This window comes from Myxocyprinus asiaticus, chromosome 49, assembly GCF_019703515.2.
Source record: "Myxocyprinus asiaticus isolate MX2 ecotype Aquarium Trade chromosome 49, UBuf_Myxa_2, whole genome shotgun sequence".
Lineage (NCBI taxonomy): Eukaryota > Metazoa > Chordata > Actinopteri > Cypriniformes > Catostomidae > Myxocyprinus > Myxocyprinus asiaticus.
The window spans coordinates 23180837-23198631 of NC_059392.1; the positions used below are offsets into that span (position 1 = coordinate 23180837).

Consider the following 17795-nt stretch of genomic DNA (forward strand, 5'->3'; position numbering starts at 1 on the left):
CAGAATGAAAGCATTTAAGCTCACACAAAGCGAAGAAAAAGAAACCGCTAATGAAGTAGACTGACGCAGTTAACGTACAGGACGAATATGAACACTTGAAATATAATAGTAATGTTTATATTGTATCTCATGTTTTTGTTAAGAAAAACAAGCATATCCACATTCGGATGCCATGTTTGTTGTTTACAGAAGCATCGCGGGGATTACGTTACAATGGGGATGCTGCTTTCTGATGAGCTGCACATATATGAGAGTAAAGTGTACACCATTTATCCAGTACATTTAAACAGGAACCCAGCTTTCTCACAGTAAGCCACATTCTCACAATAACCCGCTTTTTTTGGTGTCCATCTAAACGTACTGACAGAACGGTTTACTCATCAAATGCGATCAACTTGTGTCCACACTCAACAGCGCCACCCAGTGCATTATGTTATAACTGCCAGTTTTAGTTTGTGTGTTCAGGATTTAACATGCATCTCACTGTAGATATGGCCAGCAAAGCAAAACTTTGCGAAATTCGAATAGTATTTTTACTTTTTGAATAATTATTGCAGAACGAATACTCGAGTATTCGACTACTCATGCACATCCCTAGTTCAAACCATGACAAACATCCTTGTTTTCAGGGCACCCTCATGAAACTATACAATCTCTGGCAAACTTTTAAAGTCAACATGAACTTTTTCTGCAACAACTTATACTTCCATAATGTGACACCTCAGTGAAACAGTGTAGCCATTTTTCAATGATAAAAAGGCAGGACTTGATTTTATCCATCAGAATTGATTGGATCATGAAAAAAATGGCTGTTCCATACCCATGTTTGCATTCAGTTGTGGAGGACTCATAATCTTAAATCAAAGTGTAATAACTAGCTCCGCTTCTCAAACAAATGACCTTTTTTGTCTGACGTCACGAATCCCACCCCTCCAACTACCTGGATCCATTCTGGTATGTACTGCCCACTTTTCATGATCCAAATAATTCCGATCAGGGTTGGGAAATGAGAACTGGTTCTTGATCAGATCTGGTTTCATAATTATTTTTTTTTATTTTTTTTAAATAACAGAATCATTAAATTTTCATTACTTTTGTACTGTTAAAATGTTTAGAGGTTTAAGGTTAGAACAGCATATAAAAATACTGAATATATAGCACAAAACACAGCATGATCAGCGTAGACTGAGAATTGCATTTCTTCTTTCCAAATAATTCTTCATCAAATGTACTAAAAGAATCATTAAATAGAACCGATAAGAACCCGATTAATCGGAATCATTAAATTCCTTATGATTTTTATCCCTATTCCTGATGGATAAAATCAAGTACCGCACTATATTTCTTCTTGTTGAGTATACTTTATCATAGTACAGAAGTAGAATGGGTCGCAAACAGCGTTTAATGATGACTAAGGTACAATGATGAGAAGGTTTCCCCAAAGTGCTATCCGCAAAGATGCATGGCATTCTGGGAAGATTTTGGAATATTTCCATGCAGTGGAGAGTATAAACATGGGGTAATGTTTTCGGCCACCCAGATGAAATTTTCATGTTGCTAAAATATTTACTTCATCACCGACAAGGCTATAAACACAAACACACATACAGAAATAGTATCAACAAGGTAAAAGAGAGCACCAGACACCAGAGAAACCTTATCAATAAGACATTAAATAGATAAAACTGCTTTGTGAATTATGAACTAGCCTAAAAGCTAGGGGTGCCAAATCACCACCCAAATGAATCAGATATGGTGCTATGCTGAAATGACCTCAAACAAGCAAAAGATTCAATGAGATACAATGATAAAACCTTGTAGAAGGACAAAAGAAACTGAATGACTACAGCTCTTATTTCCGCCAGAAGCACACCCAAACCACACACAATGATCTCTCAGCATTAAAAATCTCATTCAAGTTTCAGAATGTCATAGTTGAAACCGTACGATGGCCAGATGGCCATTCTTCACACACAACAGACTTAACGGTGCTTAGCAGTAAAGGGAGGGAGTGAATCTGCTAGATCTGTGAATGGAGTTGCAAGGTCTCTAGGTGCGGAGCTGAAGCAGTACAACGCAGAGACTGTCACATTCAGCACACCGATCTGGACATCCGGGGAGGGTGGAAAGGGTGGTAGAAATGAGGAAGAGTGGAGGACTGTTAGGACAAGGGATAGGGAGCAGCTCCCGAGGGGAAGTCAATGGCAATCAGCACATACAACAACCAGCATTTCTGTTCAGTTCTGTTAAGAATGAGACTCTATTAAACAGTGGTTTTCAAGTGGTTTTGCTTCAGGGCCCAGATTTTACAACGGACATCAAGTGGTAACCCACTATGTCAGACAGAATGCCAAACCGGTGTTTAAATGTAGTCTGGGTCATATTTTCCTTTTCGTAGTTCACACTGCGTAATTTTGTTCATGGTTTGATGAGGGCATGTCATGCGAACTGTTCATGTTGGAATCTGCCTTATTTTGGCTAGCTTCCACCAAATTGCTATTAAATCTGCAACGTGAAACATGCAGCATTACCCGTGTAGTACAAATCCCAAACAAATGAATTTTATCAGCCAGTTCTTTAAATCAAATACTGAATCAAAAACGTATTAAACCGCAACTCATTCATTTCATTATGTTAGACTGCATTTCGACATATCCGAACGAATGAACTTGTCCTTTGGAATCTACAGTGCATCCCATGTAGACCAATTCGCAAACTAATGACCATTACGAGTCTTTACTTTTAAATCTACTACGCAAAACATTCAGCGCCACCTCCTGAACAATATCAGCCGATTCTTTTTATGGAAATGAAAAATGTACCGAACCGCAAGTAATTTATTTCGTCATGTCCATCTTTAAATTAACCAAGAATTCAGTAATTACTGGATGATTGTTGATAAGACAATGTGTAGTTAAAGGAATGTTCCGGGTTCAAGTTAAGCTAAATCGACAGCATTTATGGCATAGTATTGATAACCCCCAAAAATTATTTCGACTCATTCATCCTTTTCTTAAAAGAAAAAACGCATTAATTCTTCTGTTGAAACTTTTGTATTATTTGAGCTGTAAAGTTGTTTAAATTATCATTTTTATAGTCGTTTTAGGGTTTGTTGTCATTACATCGTTATGGTACATAGTTGTAAAATTGGCTTTAATTTTACACAGAAAAGGTTTATAAGTGATTTTATCACACTAAAATCATGTTTACACATATCATTTAAGTCTTGTGGTTATACTTTTGAAAACATTAGTATTTTAACATAAAACAAATTGGCCCCCATTCACTTCTTATGTGAAATAATGTAAAAATTCTTATGATTCCCATCGCTATTAGATGCATAGCCTTTGGTATCAACAACTAAAGATATGGGAGACATTTTCCCATTTCAAAAGTTGATGAACCCATTTATTTTTTTTATCGGAATAATGCACGATTGTATACAACATAGTTAGTCGGCAACCCTATCTGAACAGACCTGCAACCAATTTGTGGGTCAACACCCACCAGTTGAGAAGCAATACTATAAAGCTCCCTGTACAAAAGTCTGCTTAACCAAACTACTGATGTGTGCATGGGTTTTTCGCATGTACACACGTATAAGGAAAAGACGTAACTGAAGAAGAGCTCTTCAAAGAAGATGAATGTTTGTTCAGAACAAACGACAGCACTGTGTGGCATGCTAGAAACCCATTTTCACCTGCTGCATCTTTGATGGCAAGAAGTAATCAAAGCCAGGCCACTGTCTTTCCAAACAGTACATGGATTCAGTGTGCTGAGAATGGTAAGCAGTTATCCTTACCAAAAACTACTTTAGGGGGCAACAGATGGTCTTCGACACACAACCACTGAATGTGAGCAAACTTGTTTAACAGAAACACATCTGTTGAGTCTCTTGGTTCAACAACCTGTGTCAATAAACAGCTCACAGAAGACATCAACAGCCTATTAGTCTATTAAACGTAGATGCTGAGATACATGTGGGCTTGAGCTAGACAATAACACAACCTCTCAAGGAAAACTTCTGTTTGTTATGAAGCCAGGAAGACTATGTACTCTGCAGACACAGACACAAAACAGGGCAAATCACTGATTACACCATCCAGAGACACCTTATATCTGTGAAACTTGATAAGACTCAACTGAGAAATCATAGTCCTTTCTTGTGGAAAACATTTCCTGGAATATAAGCCACATAAATCAAAAGCGCGGAGATATTACAGAAACACCGAAAAGCCAAATATAAGAGAAAACTATAAAAATAATTAGGTTGAAAGACTCTTTTTGGATGACGACCCCAGGTGATCCTACACTATTTGTAATATGCTAAAAGACCTCACTTCAACCCAAAGGGGCTATAAAATGTGCAGTCTGCAATGCAGAAAATAACTTACGGATTTAACATGGATTTGCTAAAGCAAGTTGACGGCAGGTGATATCTAACCACAACCAAAAATGCTCAGTCTAGAGAGCATTTTATTTGACAATTTTTTACCCCAACGAACAGGATGAGTTATCAATATTTTTGGTCAGTTTTCCCAAAAAAGAAAGACTGTAAGCTACATTTCAAATGCGTATCAGATAAAAATTTAGATTGTCAAATTTTAGGAGTACACTTGCACATATATAACCTAAAAATGAATGCGCATGATAAAAACATGCCACTAAACTTCCATTTTGATTGAGGTCTTTAAAATATCCCACTGACAAATATATATTTTCCTCTAAATTATGCTTCTTTTCTGCAAAGTTTGCCAAGAACTTTAACACTATTCTTTTGCATCCTTGCAAGCACTGCTTCCTTTAGGATATGCAAACCTAGTTTTGTTGGTAAATATTCAACAATTGATGTTTGCAACATTTTAAAACCTTGAACTAGATCCTTGACAAAATTCTTGACTAAAAAAGAAAATAAATGAATGCAGTGTTTGAGAACAACTCTTCATCTTTGGTATCTAGTGCTACATAACATGTCAAGACAGATTCTCCATCCTTCTTTTGCCAACATTTCTTTGCCATTCATCCATGCCGCCCACTTTCTGCATTTCATTCATAAACCAGATAATACCCTTAAAGCAATGCTGTCTTTCTTGCTTGTGGACATGCATTCTTGAAGCGGTCTTGCCTTGCCAAGGTTACTACCTTCTAGAGGTCGACCGATGTTTTTTTTGTTTTTTTCAGGGCCTATACTAATAACAATTATTAGTAATCAAGGAGACCGATAACGGTTATTTGGGGTCGATATACATTTGCAGTAAAATTTTAAATCAACCGTCAAAAAGTATCTTAAGAACTGGGCAAGAATAAGGACATTGTGGCCCAAAAACAACCAAAGTAATGGACTATGGGGGATCTTCTACTGTTTATATATACATAGGAAAGATAACCCCTGAGAGAAAATGTAAGTAAAAGTCTTAATCATTTTTATATTTTCCTTAAAATGCAAACAATAAATTTACATCTAAATAGTGCAGTTTAAAAATACTGTTATAGTTATAGCTATAGTTAAGTATAAATGTGCTGACTATCAAATAATGGAAATGTTTTTCATCATGAGCAGAGAAAGTTTTGGTTGTCTTTCTTGCCATCCATGTCAGAGATGATGTTATCTCTGATTAATTTTCTCAATTTAAACAAAAACCTCTGTTTATTATCAATAAGCTCGAAACATGTTGATTAATAAAGCTAATTTGAGACTGAACCAAATTGGCACTCTGGAACAAAATATATTGTCCTGTCACAAACCTTGCTTAGCTGAACCATCAGAGTCATATCTGACACATGAAGATTGTTTCTGCTTAATGTTTGTCATCTGCGGTGTATTTTAGCGCAAGGTGCTAAATCTATATTTTCATCTATATTGCTGCTCACTGTATTTCTCCGCTATGGTCTACTGTCGTTAAAATAACTGCGTCTGCAGCTCTACTATACGGCGCCTCATGTCGAGTGCCGGTGGAGAGAGGCAACGCTTGCGGAAGATTAATGAAGGATTAATGAACCGTGTTTGGAGCTAGAGAAAAAATATTCAAGGACATAGTGCTGAAAGTGCTATCTACACCCCAGTGCACTTTCGGTGTACACAGTTCTGTTGTTTTGTCGCGCTGCTAACCTAAAGTGTAGAAACGGTGAGATGGGGCAAACGTTGTAATTATGGAACAAATCAGTTCGCTAAGTGGTGACCACTGGCATAGCATATTGTGATGTTTATTGCATCTTTAGCATCTGCATTCTTACCTTTGAAAACAGCTCGTCCTCACAATGATGCATCTTTATCTCGGAGCTTTCCTCTTTCTCACCTCTCCCCCACAAATACGGAGTATAGTGTTAATTGGCTATTTACTCGTGACATTATTTACTCGTGACATATAACCAATCTGATAATACTATGGAGGGGACATTGAGCCAGACTACAAGCAGTAACCTTGCAGAGAGAGGCGGTGGAATCAGAGCCAACGGAGTGCATTTTATGACAAAGACAAAATAACGATTCCGATAATTAGAAAAATTATGAAAATCGGATCCAGTTATCTGCCAGGCCAATAATCGGTACTACCCGTACTACCTTCATGCGTTGCATTTCGCCTTGTGGTACATGGAACATCTGAACAATGTAAATACACCCTCGCCAATGGCAAGCTCTCTGCGTAGACAAAATAAAAGATACTGGCATCTAAAATACACTTTTACGGGTAAAATATTCTATATACGAAAATATTCCGGCTGTTCCCAAAACTCCCTGCCTGAGCAATCACATTTAATATATTTTATTGAAATAGTTAAGTTTATATATACACAAGAAACTTAACTATTGATTAAAAATGTAAAGATGTTACTTGTTACATTGTTAGATTTTACATGTTATATTTTAAATCATGTGGCCTTCTATTGTTACTACTGTTATTAATGTAGTTTCATTAGGTTGTAAGTAAAAGTAAGAAATAGCACGCAAAGAAGCGCAGGTGAGCCAAAAATGGTTAATTTTGTAGTTACTATGGTTTTACAAAAAATACCATGGTGAAACAATGATTTTTCGTAAGTGTTTATCAAATTGAGTATTCTAACTTTGGATTTGTGGGTGGCTGTGGCTCAGGTTGTAGTGCGGGTTATCCACTAATCACAGGGTTAGCGGATTGATTCCTGGCCCACATGACTCCACATGCCGAAGTGTCCTTGGGCAAGACACTGAACCCCAAGTTGCTCCCAATGGCAGGCCAGCGCCTTGCATGGCATCTTTGCTGTCATTGGTGTGTGTGTGAATGAGTGAATGAGACACAGTGTAAAGTGCTTTTTTTAACCTTAGCGGTTCTATAAGGCGCTATATAAGTGCAGACCATTTACCATTTTTGGCAGTATTATTTTTTACTGAAATGTACTGAAACTATGACCCTACAACCGTGATACAAACCAAACCATAAGAAAATTTTAAACAAATTGAAATTTAAACTTTACACCCCTAGAAAACACGTAGTGGTGTTGACCTGTGAGAAATAGCGCACATGCAATCTTCAGGTTCCCTGGTACCACAGTGGTTCTGCTGTATTTACTAGGTCAGCACTCTGAGTTAAGAACTAGCTAGAAGGTAATACTGTTTGTCAGCATCAAACACATCTGGTCTGCCAAATTTCCCCCACATCCTTCTTTCTCTGTAAAGCAGATGTTGTCAGAGGCCAAGATCTCGACACCAAAGGCAGTGTAAAAAGCACGCTCTAGCCGGAGTGATGTTTGATGTCCAAGTAGTTTAATGATTTAAGGTGGGTTAGATGAGGCCTAACTAATGATTAGCTCCAAAAAATATCACGTCACTGCCTCAAAATAGGAAGATGGCTGCAATCAACATAGAAACAGCAAACAGCACTAATTAGTTGTCAGACAAAAGGAGAAATTGATCATTTATTCATAGTGAATTTTTCACTATGGCTTGAGATAGTAGGCTACATGGTGATTCTTTCACAAGAGCAGATTGTGACGAGGAGGAGGGCGTGGTTGGGCCGTGATGACGCACGCCTGGCACTGAGTTGTCTAATCAGTGGGAGAGAGATAAGGAGGGGCCGGGACGCCAGTTCGAGAGAGAGAGAGAGAGAGACACGCACGTGTTGTGTGTGTGCGTCTTTGTTTTGTTTGCTGCAAAGCACTTATGTTATGTTTGAGTTATGTTCTGTCATTAAAGTTCATGTTGCTGTTCAGCCGGTTCCCGCCTCCTCCTTGCCCATGCTGTGAAACTCAGATGAATTTGGTTCCGGACTTTTTAGGAGGGTGGCTTGACTGTAAAGTCCACTATAGGCACTCAGTATAATTCCTTCAAGAAAGATTCCACAAATTGACAAGTTGTGCTGCACGAGGACACCCCCTCCTCCACACCAGTACCATTCAAGGAAAATTAAATTGACAGATTTAAGATGCACAAGGAATGGACGGAGCGCGGCCAGGCGCATGCCCTGAATTTTAAACTCTAATCAGACCCCCTACTCAGTGCCCACACTGATTTCAATTGGCAATGAAAATTGTGTAGCCGAAGACAGAGGCTCGTGAAAGATATTACAATTATATTTCTTAGAAATGTCCATTTTACAGTGCTGCATAAAAAGTAGATATTTATATTAAAGTATTTATAATCTCTTTAGAGTAAACGTGAGGAGAAAATGGAAGTGACCTAAGTGAGGAATAACAAATTCAGAATATATGGACATCAAATGAATAATTTATCCAAAAATGAACAATTCTGTCACTATTTACCTATGATGACATTCCAAATTTGTATGATTTCCTTTCTTCTGTGGAAAAGAAAGGGTAACCTGGTTGCTCTTTTCCATGTTATAAAAGTGACAGGGGACTGGGACTTTCACTATAAAAAATATCATTACCATACCACCAGTAGTCGATACGATAACTCTGTGTGAGGAACAAACCGAAATATCATTCCTTACTGAAAATCTTCCTCTTTCACTGTAGCTCTCAAATTATGGTGCCATTGACGTCACTTAGTGAATTTTCATGCATGTTTTTACTTTTACACCGATTATGCTTTATAAACGTGAAGGCTCATGTAAACCCCTAAGTGGCTTTCCTTTATCGGGGTACGGTCATAAACTATTTAAGCAACAACAACAACAACAAAAGATAGATTTCCGGACATTACCCCAATATCGTTTCGCATGAAAACACCGGTGTTTTTAACGACTTAAAGCATGTCTGTTTACATTTAGATGTCAAAAGCAGATAATAATTGGAAGATTTCAAATCATATGTAAAAGCAGTTCTTGCACTGGATTTTAATTTTTTACGTTTATTTTTGATAATTATCAGCGTATTGCAGTGCATGTAAACGCTCTCAACGACATTTTGCACCAATAGTTCTCCAAATGACGTTTGTAATCAAATGGACTTCGGCAAAGAGATTTTCAGTTAAAATTGATTTCGGTCTATTTGTCACAGAAATCTATTGTATGGCTTTGGAAGACTTGGGGAAAACAGCGTATGAGTAGTATGGGCTACTTTTATGGTGCTAGTTTTTCATTTTGGAGCTTGACAGACCCAGTCCTTATTCACATTTATTATATGGAAAAGAGTGCTCAGAATATTCTTAAAATGTCAAATGAGTTTGGAACGACATGAGCATGAGTAAATGATGACAGAACAGCAGCCAATGACAAGCAAACACCCATAAAAGTTATATTGAAGAGTAGACCCATATAAAAGCATGAAGGTGGTAAAGGGTGTTATTTCTCTGTGCCAAAAAGACAACCCACTAAAAACAGCTAGCTAAGTGTTTCCACTCTATAGGACAATAAATAGGCCTACATATCATTCAACAAATCCTACAACTTGGGGCAAGCAGAACCACCAATTACCGGCTAATCTTGCGGCTTGGTATGAATGGGAACTACTAAAACAAAGGCATAGATATATCTTCAACCTAAATTAGCATTCAAATGCAATAAGTAGCCAAGGATGAAAAAAAAAAAAAAAACATCTAGGCCAAAGTCATAAAAGGTTAATATATCATCATTTAAACATGGTGAATTATAAATCACTGACGTTTTCAAGAGAACTCAAAGCCTTTAGGCATTCATGTGACAGCCTCTTTTGTGAATGTGCAGGTGGTGTGAGTACAACTCCCATTCGTGTTCACGGCCAAACTCGCTCTCTACAGTTTATCAGGCTAATCTGTTAAGCAACGACGGGCGATTTCTCCATCTCTGTATAGTTGTGGAGGTAGTGGCAGCTCTGAGCTCAGTCAAGACAACTTCACAATTACCTTCTGAGGTATTCTCGCAAAGATCACAACAGGCACAGTCGCACTTTGGTAAACAGAAGGAAATATGTGTGGGAGTTAAAGAGCAACTCAAAGCAGTGTCACAGTAGGGGTAAACAGAGTGCCTCCCTTCATCCAAAAGGCTGCTGGACACAAATTGGTGCTTGTAAACATTAAACGGGCACAATGTTTCTTTTTTCCCCTCATATCCGAGGGCGCAACAACCCCCAACTGTTATTGATCAACCAGACACAACATCAAGCATGATAATATGTAAACAACATCTTTAAAATCCAATATTATTGCACTTTTAAGGGAATGGTTAACCCAAAACAGAACATTATATGATCATTTACTTATACAGATGGTAGTCCAAACCCCATTTGACTTTATTCTGTGGAACCCAAAAGGTGAGCTTTTGAAATATCCTAGGCATTCTTTTCCATTTAATGAAAGAAAACTAGTCACATTTTTGTTCCACGGATGAAAGAAAGTATATTGGTTTGGAATGACCGAATTATTATTTTTTGGGTAAACTATCCCTTTAAGCAGGTTATTTAAGTGTGTCTGTGTGAGGTAGGTTTTATCTGCTCAGGTTCTCCCATCCAGAGCCGACAACATGTCTTAGTCTCCAGGCCATCGCGCTAACATCCTATGCTACATTAAACTCGCGTTCTACAGCGTGCTGAGCAAGTGAATCACGCCGTCTTCTCTGTAAGACAGATCTTCCCTACCGTTTTTGCCTCTGCAGAGATGACAAGCCAGGACATCTCCATTGAGCCCATAGATATCAACCTGAAAAACACTGCTACTGTTGCTCTTGCCACCACAAGAACTTGGCATGTCGACCGCCGATGAAAAGCAGCTGTTTTTTATAGCTGCTTTGTGTTGGAGGTACAGGGAGGAGAAGGTCACATGATGTACTCAAAGCCGTTTTTATTTGAAAATGTCAGGGTGCAGCTTTGGTCTAAAGGCCTCTGACATAGCAAAAAGTCTTGACCTTAGTCGTGCAGTGGTACTACAGCTACATGAAACGTTATGTTTCTTCCTTACCCAACTGCTATTTTTTCTAATATCTTAAACTTGTTTCAAAAAGCTATCAGAAATGGCCCCATATGAAAGGAAACATAACAAATGTGTTTACTTGACGTGCAAATGATATTGATCTTAAATGGTGTGTAATTTCTAATTGCTTTTATATTTTTCAAACAGGTTTCTTGAACACTCTCACCATCTGTTAGTGGTTGGATAAAACAGGTAATTCCACCCAAAAATCATGACATTGGTTGTGCCAGCCAAGTCGGTATGAACTTGGGTTAAAACAAGGGACTGTTCCAGGTTCAATACAAGTTAAACTCAATCTACAGCCTTTGTTGCACAATGTTTATTACCAAAAAAAAAAAAAAAAGCGACAAGACTAGCGATACACTGATGTGGTTTCCACGTTTAATGGAAATCATTTCTTGTTAGAACAGTAAAAAAACCTTTCTACATTTTTAAAGCATAATTCCTAATTAAAACAGTGATCTGTTGACAAAACCAGGTAAGTGGCAAAATATCGGTATTGGCCTAAAAGTTTTTGTTAAAATAGGTATCGACCAAAAATTTTAGACAAATACACTATACACGTTAACATGATTCAAGTGAGATACAAATCACTAGTAACCCTCGATCAAGTTATATCCAATATTACAACTTCGATGCCATAATCATAACGTAGGTAAACCCAGAAGCGATTTTATCACCCTAAAATCATGTAGAGCTGTATGTATGTTCAAGGGGGCTTTCACACTGGGCACGTTTGCTGCGGTCCGATTCCAAGTCAAAGCTGCGGGGGTGCCCCCCGCAGCTTTGGTCTGGTTTCACACTCACTTGATTCTATCGAACCCCGGTCCATTTGCGTTCATCTAACGTCGTCACAAACACGCATGGAGAACACAACGCGACTCATCATACTTTTTGTTTTTTTGTTATTTTGGTGCCATTATGCACAGCAGAATGAATGACAACAGCATATATGTGCGCTTCATGGTGTAACTCATCAGATGTCCAGGGGAAGGAGGCTTGCTGCTGCTCGCAAACGGCGTTTTTTGGGGAGACAGCTGACTGCAAGGAATTCATCTGCATCTTTGATTACACTGCACGCTTACTCACGCTCGTGTCCAAGGTGAAGTTTTCGCCACTGTCATCTCCTATTATACCCTATATTTATTAGTCGAAACTAATGATGTCGTCATCGGCTAAAACGCATGCACAGGTTACTTTACTTCCAGAACGAGTGCGCACCCGAGTCAGAGTTGCTTTCGCATTCGTGCGAATCGCGCATCAGTTCCATTGCAACCGAACTCAGACCACCTCCTACAGGTAGTCTCGGGTTCGGTACTGTGTGCTTCAAAGTAACTCATGAAGCACACAGCTTCTCTCCAGGACTACATGTTATTGCATTTTAGGGCTGCAACTACCGATTATTTTGACAAACAACTAATCTAACCATTATTAGAACGATTATTTGACTATTCGGGCAATTATTGCAATGATTAATCATTAGCTCTTAGCTGACTATTCAGCTTGTGCCCAGACTTAAAAGGTTGTATTAAACATCCTTGCCAACAATAGAGGACAAAATCATCTATTAAAAATACCTCTTAATTACATTCACTGAATTAAAGAAAAAAAAAAAAAAGGTTTGATTCACTGCAAAAAAAAAAAAAAAATCCTATTATTATCAAGTATTTTTGTCTTGTTTTCCATTTAAAATAGTCTAAAAATGATTAAAACAAGATACATTTACCTATGAAGCAACATATAAGATATTTAGAAGTGCTTTAAGACAATGTATCTTAAATATAAGTGTATTTTGTATATAAGTGTATTTTTTCACTTGGTTATACTTCTGCGAGTGCAGTAAAGACAAAATATACTTATTCAAGATCTATTCTCAAAAAGCAAATCTAAATATCTTATATGCTGCTTCTCAGGTGAATGCATTTTTTTTTTTTTTAAGGATTTTTAGATATTTTTAAATATTTGTATTTTTAATATTATATTCAACATTCTCAGATAACATTTTCTTCTTCTGCAGTTTAGCTGCTAACGTATATGTACATTGTTTTAAAAGGAGTTTTAGATATTTATATTGGAAAACAAGCCAAAACAAAATCAAAAAGATATTTTGTTGCAGAGTAAAATGGGGCAAAGACTACCCTTTCTCACCTTTTTGTTCACCTTAATCCATCTTTAACTCACAAAAAAAAAAAAAACTCACTTATTAATAAAGCTGCGTATTGCCAATTTTCTTCATGATAAGAAATGCACAGTGACACATATATTATGATTCAATAAGTCATGAGCCATCACGTTATAATCTAGCTGCAGCAAGCACGTGTGCTTGAGGGACTAGCATCCATGCTACAGAGTGTGCATCAGCTGGGTGCAGTTTCAATCTCTCCACCTTAGATCGGGACACTTCGCGCACCATCATTAGAGTTTCGATCTCATGTTACATTAAATGACATCAAACTACTATTCGAAAACAAAAAATGTTGTCGACAATTTTTTCATGTTGACACTGTTAATAACGTCGACTAATTGTTTCAGCCCTATTACATATTACAGATGTACAGAGTATTGGATGAAAAATCTATTGCCTTGGTGCCAGTCAGGAACTCAGCTTTCTTCTTTCCTGCGATCCACACCTTTGCAAGTCTCATCACAGCACAGATCATATGCAGACTTGAATTAGAGCCATTCCCCACTGCCTTTAAAGCCCCCTCCCTAAGAACAGAGCCTCAGTGTTATTTACAAGCAATGCAACAGAAATCTAGGTTAGGCTGCAGACAGTGCCTCAAAAGACTGAAGCTGCTCACTGGAAAATAAATAAGAGCAGTAAGTGTGTGCGCAAATAAAGAAACGCTTGTGGCAGGAGCCGCCACAGAGCATCGCAACTCGGGCTGCCGCGTCATTTCAAACCCAATTACCCTACAAGAATACGTGTGCGATTACAAAAGCAAAGGAGTAACAAGAGGACCTGTGCATGACTCCACACAAGCAGCATGCGGTGAATTTTGTCACGGGTGCACCTTTTCCATGCAGCCTTGCATCACGGTCAGCCAAGTTAAAGGCTTTATTTGCGCAGAGAGATTTGTGCAAAGCCCAAACCACTAGGCTACTTCACACACTCAAATCCACACATTCATGTCTCCACCATGCAATCTTGTACAATAAATTTTCAGGCACCTGCTTGTTGTTTTCTTAGCGCTCCACCAAAAGGAGCTGCACCGTAAAAGGGCATTTTACTAGGTACATCAGAAATAAATATCTCTGTGGACCGGTTAACTCAAACAAATTAAGGTATAAATGAACATGCAATTACAGAGGCAAGAGAGTTCTTCTCAGGGACAAGCAAATCAATAACATTTGACAAGTGCAACAGTACAACAGGCCAGAACATCTTTCGCAAGACGATCCGCCCAAGGGGCAATACCTGCAATCCCAATTAAATTAAGGACACCTGAGAAAAAAAATGTAATCTCTCATCACAGACTTTCAACCCATTGAGTAAGAACATGAAACTGGGCAGCATTTTAAGTACCACCGAGATGTTTAGAACATGAAACACAAGGAAATGTATATCTGTCCTCTAATTTTATCCCCCTTTACTCACCGGATTTTCCCTTGGGAAGGTATAAGGGGGTTGCAGAAAATAGACTCAACTTAATGCCAAGACAGAGATATGGCTTTAATCCAGAACAATTTACTTTAAGCCTCGTTCATTTGAGATATTCAGCAACTAAATGATCAACTGACTAAATACACTGGAAGTAATGCAATATATATATAAATATGTATATATGGGTTTGACAGACAGAAATTTTTTATAACTTGGATATTAAGTAGTTTTTACTAGTTTAGGTTCAGATTGGGTTCATCATCTGCCTATTCTTTTTCAATGTATTCAACTGTTTTTATATAGGCTTTGCCCAGTGTATTTATTACATAAATTTTGCTCTTATGTCTTTGCATTTTGCTGTTTTTAGTTAATGTTATTGTTGCACTGAGCCGAAGTAACAATTCTAAGTTCGCTATCTTGGACAATGACAGTAGAGTTCAAACCCTAACTCATAGGCCAAATTCACACCAACTGTTTTCATTCGAAAACTCTTATTTTTATTTTCCTTGCATCTTCGTTTTTTGATTGCTGTTATTCCAGTGGAGGAAAATGCCAATCCCATGTGAATGACAGGTGTAAACATAGCAAAATCGATGCATTTTCTAAAGAAAATTTATTAGTGTGAATGGGGCCTTAGACTAGTGATAGACCAGTAATCAGTTTTCACCGATATTCACACTTTTAAATTTTAACTGTTAATGATTCTTCTGATAAATGTGGTCCCCTAAAATTACTTGAATGTACGTAACAGCCATTCATTCTCGAGCAAGAAATGCATTGCACTTTAGCCTAAAGGAATATTTCGGAATCAATACAAGTTAAGCTCAATCGACATCATTTGTGGCATAATACTGAAATCTCGTTTGTAAAAATCTGGGTTACAGTGAGGCACTTTCAATGGAAATGAATCGGGCCAATCCGCAAAATTAAAATTAGGCTACTTACTGTTTCAAAAGTATAGCCAAAATATGTAAACAGTGTGTTTTAACATAAGTTTAATGTAATAAAATCGTTTACTAACATTTTTTGAGTAAAGTTGTCAAATTGGATATAACTTCATTGTCATGATTATTTTACGCCGCAAACCCTAAATCCTTAAGGGGACACATCTGGTGGATGACATGGCGCTTTCTAAAATTCTAAACAACTGTTTTCAATGAAGGTACGCATACCGCCGCCGCCACTCGCCGTCTGTCGGCGGCGCCCAGCTACGACTCCAGATGCTGCTCAAATTTCTGTGCAACTCACATATTTTCCATTAAATTCAACCCAAATCATTATCAAAGGACATAGGTTATTTACTTTAGCATTCTTCATTCTTGAAGATGGGAAAAACCTTGGTAACTTTTGTGTGTACTGTCTGCAACCTGAACCACATCGACGTGCCCGTGTTTGATACCTGTGCCATGTCCTAGCCGCGACACAACCACACCTTTAATCAACCACAAAAACAATGATTTAAACAACTTCACAGCTCAAATAATACATGAGCTTTAACAGAAGAATGAAAGTGCTTTTAGAAGCTTCACCTTTCTGCCTTTAAACGCTCCATAGGTTTCCCCCATTCACTTACAATGTAAGTGCCCCACTGTAACCTCGATTTCTGCTTTTTTTTTTTTTTTTTTTTTTTTTATGAAAAGGAGGGACAAGTCGAAATCATTTTTGTGTCAATCAACATTATGCCACAAATGCTGTCAGTTGAGCTTAACTTGTATTGAACTCGGAATACTCCTTTATCAGTTAGGCCATGTCCACACCAAACCAATTACGTTTGAAAACTCTGTTTCGAATTTCCAAATATCATCATCTTCTAAATTACGTGATTATGAATAGCACTTTCAGATGTCTCCCGTTTTTCTTTTCTTTTGTTTTTTTTTTTAAGAAAAATGCTGTTTCAGTGCGGATAAGTGGTGTAAACCTAGCAAAATTCATGCGTTTTCAAACAAAAAACATATTAGTGTGGCCCAAGATGACGAAAAATTCACAACAATTCCAATCACAAACCAACTTGCATAAATGTAATGGCATATAAATAGTATTATTAAAAATGCATGTTATGTTGTTATTGACGTAATCGAATGATTATTTCGTTAGGCCTATTTCAAAAACAGAAATAAAACAATGTTTAATCAAGCAAAACAGTTCTATATATCGTTTATCAGTTAAAAATTTCATTTAAGTCATAAAAATAACAATATCGGTCAACCTCTAAATTAGACCTTACTGGGGAGGCACAGAATTCAAGAGACTTTGGTTACTAGATTCATGTTTCTCTAAATTACAATCATCGAAAACACAAACATTGAGTGTAGTGTGCTTATCTCTAGTGAGCTATAGCAGGCTTTTTCCATCACAACCCATTCCACAATTTCATCAATACCTTGTTTTGGAGTCAATCTAGCGTCTAGTTAAATCTGATTGCATGTTGCAACACTTTAAGACCATATTCTTGTTCACTGAAGTGCACAAAACGAAGTAAGCAAATATTGAAGGACAGCGTTGAAAATGTCTGGCATGCTCATGGAGGTCTTCGTGTCCCTCGACAAGAAGGGGGAAAAACCCTCACACAGCTGAAAGGTTTAAAAACGTCTCCATGGAGAGTTGGACGTGATGAACATGCCAAAATGGCAAATAAGCCAAAAAGCACAAAAAAAAATAAATAAATAAACAAATAAAAAAATTATATATATTCTGATGGTGCATTAGTGGTACACACTGAGGTTACTTTGTTACATCTATACTGGGATGAAAAGGGATGAGACCAAAACAAATTCATAAAAACAAATATAAGAGATTGATCTGTAGGGTTACATTTTGATTTAGACCCAAACATAGACCTTTGTTCTCATTCAACAACATTTCTTTCCCAAATGT

The 17795-nt window shown here is 37.6% G+C and overlaps 2 protein-coding genes across 3 annotated transcripts in view; one reads left to right on the forward strand and one right to left on the reverse strand.

Moving 5' to 3' along the window:
• The window catches only part of LOC127438444 (metabotropic glutamate receptor 7-like), a 647223-nt gene that overhangs the window by 598769 nt on the left and 30659 nt on the right, over positions 1-17795 (forward strand). The window lies entirely within an intron of this gene.
• LOC127438445 (dystroglycan 1-like) overlaps positions 1-17795 on the reverse strand; it is a 49983-nt gene that overhangs the window by 28681 nt on the left and 3507 nt on the right. The window lies entirely within an intron of this gene.